Raw genomic sequence first — 3827 nt, forward strand, 5'->3', positions numbered from 1 at the left:
AAACGATATCACATAATCATTCAAGAATGAAGGACTTCTCACATGTAAGAAGCCAAGTATTTTTTTTTTGTATGCCAATGATATTCTAGTCTAAATTAAGCTACGAGGAAAAGAAATTAAACTTGGTGCAGTGGTAATATAGCTGACTTGATTGCGTCCATATTTTATTACCCTAATTAAATGAAGTTTAGCACTTAAAAAAAGTTGTCAACTTTTAAAAAGCACCAAAGGGAGCGTTGTTTTTGGCTAGACAGACAGGGAGGCCCATTCTTTTGATTTCTTTAAGTTTGCTTCTTCAGACAAGGTATAGTATCCATTAAGCTAGGCATCAAAGATCATGAAGAAAAACATGAAAAGATGTACTACCAATTGCCAAAGCCAAAGGGATTATCATATAACTTTGTCTTTACATTTTCTGTGGCATTGGAGGATATTATAAAGCTATATAGCTGGGTGAGAGCTGTTTTCTTCTAAATAATACAATCAGAAGTGTGTGTGTGGGTGACTTGTTCTTCTGTGGCAGCTAGTTAAGCTATCGGATCGGAGACGATGATCACGGTTGCTGCTGTATCTGTGGAGCAGAAACAATGGATTTACTGCTTCTAAGACCAGGTTAGTCCTTAAACATCTAGATTTTATGTCATTGCACTACTGATTATGTTCCTAATAGTGTCCGAAAAATCTTTACTCTTTCGGTTGATCCCATTGGAACTTTTAGGTCTGTTGAAAATGTTGTTGAAGTGATTTTTTATACAAGCAGGATTCATTAATTCAGTCCATTTAACTTAATTCAGTGATTATGTTGTTTTGTGCATTTTCTGTAATGTGATTAGTTAAATGAATTAGAGTACTTGACCAAAAACCCAATGCTGCAACCTGAAAATGCATAAATGTTGCCCCCAATTTCAATGCAGTAAGCTGTTTCTTTTGCTGCAGACTTGGGCGTATCCAAGTTGGCTTGAGCAATTCGCTCCCCCCTCTGCTTGCAACTCCAAATTCCCCACCCTGTACTTTTAGATAAATTTAGTATAGATTATCGCTCCAAATACTTGTTTGGTTTTGAATTTTCAACAGAAGAAATCCTTTATGTCTCCTGTATTATGCAACATAAATTGAGTGGCAGATACATTTAAGTTGTTGATTATGGAATTTGTTTCCATTTTTCTGGTTTTCGTTTATTCATGTTGATTTCAGCAGAGTATTGGTTTTCATGTGTTCCTTTTCAGCTTGAGGTTGAAGTGTTCAAAATGTATGTGCAAATACAAACATACAGATGAAGAAATATTAGCTGCAATAAGCATACATTTGATTACTCTCGTTAATTAGTTCGTAGCTTACCCATACCAAATACCCGAAATCAGCTGCTTTGTAGAGGGGAGAGGAAAGCAAAAGCCTAGTGACCGGAGACTATGAACGAGACTGGTTCTGAAAGACCAAAGCCATGGAGCATATACTACACAAGTTCAGACCCTTCTTCTTCTCAATCAGGAATTGATCGACAAGTGCAATGGAAAGGCTCCGGGACATCGAGCATGAGTGCCATTTCTTACGGTTTTGTAGCCACGGCTATCTTGATTTCCATGTTTCTTATCATGGCTATCTTTGAACATTTGTTTAAGCCAAGTCCTAATTCCTTTTCCACGCCTCAAGCTCTCACTCATCATGCTTCTCCCGAGTCCGGACATTTTGACAAGCATGGAAGAATTATTCCACAAACAGTAAGTTTGTTTCTACTTGGTATATATTGTTCTCGAAAGAAGGCAATTACATGTACTTGTTTGAGCTAGCTGATCATAATTTGTTAATCGATGTCACAGGTTTCAACATCATATGCGCCAGATTTCTCAGTAGTGATGCCGGGAGAGCACTGTCCGACCTACATTGCACAACCAGCTCCTCTGCCGAGCTGCTCCAGGGAAGGGATTTATTGGCCTTCCCATGAACATAATAAATTTGTACTTCCTCGTTAGGATGATTGTAGATGATACTTTCACTGCGGCGTTATATTATAACTACCGAGAGAGGCTGTTTGTATATCAATTTCCTGCCTGCGAATAACCTATTGTCCATTGACAGGGATTTTACCGCTATCAAAAGTAGAGATAAAAATGCTTAAAAATACTTGCAAGAGTACAAGGTAGTAGTTGTAGTATAAACGGCTCAAACATGATTGTTTTTCACAAGGATTGAATGAATAATTTGTGTTTAAAACCAACTGTTAATTAATTATTTAAAACAAAGTTTGGAAAATATTGATTTTGAGATATAAAATAATAAAAACGAATTTAAATTAAAAACAATTAAATACATCAACTATAAACCAATTTAAAGAAAATCAATTTGTAAAAGCCCTAGGTTCAGCCGTCACCTTAATAATCCTATGTAGTTCTTCCAATTATATATGAACTACCTATGCATATTTTGAAGGTTAGGTTTTTCTAAATATATTCTACTTGGAACCTCCAACATAGAATGTATATCTAATGTGCAACTCGTTTGGATGTTCGGATCAAATATGAACATGAAAGACTCATTAAGTTTTATGATAACCTTTTAAAAAATCATGCAATCCTTAAGACGTGATGTTCATCCTAAGTGAAATTACAATTACTAACCACAAGAAGCTAGCGCCAATTTCGGGGAACCTTTTGACCAAATTGCATCAAATTACTTTTCTAAATATCATTAATGGTCGCGAATCACTAAGACAATTATATAGCTTAAAACAGTGATTAATAATTCAAAACATACATGCATAGTATCATAAGTAAATTGAAAAGAAACTACATATTCTTGCTAAGGCTCGTGGCTTCACCCTAGCAAATGAAATTAGCTATGAACAATCATAAAACAAAATATTATTGAGAACAAGGATATAAAACACCTTGAAAAATAGTGCGTGCGCTTCCCTTCCTCTCTTTTTTAAATTAATATTTTCCGTTAATATTCTTGAGGGTGGAATCATAATTTAACAACGTTTTCGGCCTCACTACTATAATTTTCACTTATTTTTTTAATTTTCAACATAAATACTCTACTAAATATACATTTGTTGTCCAATAAATTGTAAATCCGCTTCCAAATGCCTTATAAAATTTTCCTTAATGGTCATTGAAAATATTTCGCGAAAATAAAAATATTGCAATTTTGACAAAAAACGGTTTTTAGTCAGCTTCTACAACTTTGTACATAAATCGTTGTTAATCTTTCACCTTCACCTCCCCATGAAGTTTGAAGATTATAGTAATACTTTTTGTTATATTCTTGAGGGTGGAACGCTATTTTAACAATGTTTGGGGCCTCCCTACAATATTTTTCAATTATTTTTTTAGTTTTCAACTTAAATAGTCTACTAAATATACATTTGTTGCTCAATAAATCGTAAACTTGCTTCCAAATAAATAAATGAAATAGAAAAGGATACGATCAGTACTTCTATACCGATTATCCACAAGAATTGTCGCTAGCTTATTAGCAACAGTTACAATGACGAATCGCTAGCTTTATACCAAACCCCTCTTTTCAATTTTTTCTTTTTAGTTTTTAAGTTTTTGTTTTTTGCTTATGTTCTCTTACCATAACAATAAACTATCAAACTCATATTCTTCAAAATATATTTTTTCATGCAAAATCTATTATCGTACATATTTAAACACTTGTAATCAACGATTTAAAACCTAAATTTAAAGATATTTGAATTTAATAGTGGTTATTCAGATAAAGTAATGTACGAAGAAAAAACTCAAAGGAATAAACAAAAAAGCAGAAAATAAATAAAAAAAATGGAATTGGGAAAGATCGATACCACACTACCGATCCTCACCCAA

The 3827-nt window shown here is 33.7% G+C and overlaps 1 long non-coding RNA gene across 1 annotated transcript; it reads left to right on the forward strand.

Moving 5' to 3' along the window:
* The first annotated feature begins 317 nt into the window (after window positions 1-317).
* Window positions 318-2357, forward strand: LOC137745563 (uncharacterized). Its single transcript, XR_011069730.1, has 3 exons — window positions 318-612; window positions 1227-1718; window positions 1818-2357. It is a non-coding gene; the product is annotated as an uncharacterized lncRNA (long non-coding RNA).
* Window positions 2358-3827: the final 1470 nt, after the last annotated feature.

Source organism: Pyrus communis, chromosome 1, assembly GCF_963583255.1.
Source record: "Pyrus communis chromosome 1, drPyrComm1.1, whole genome shotgun sequence".
Lineage (NCBI taxonomy): Eukaryota > Viridiplantae > Streptophyta > Magnoliopsida > Rosales > Rosaceae > Pyrus > Pyrus communis.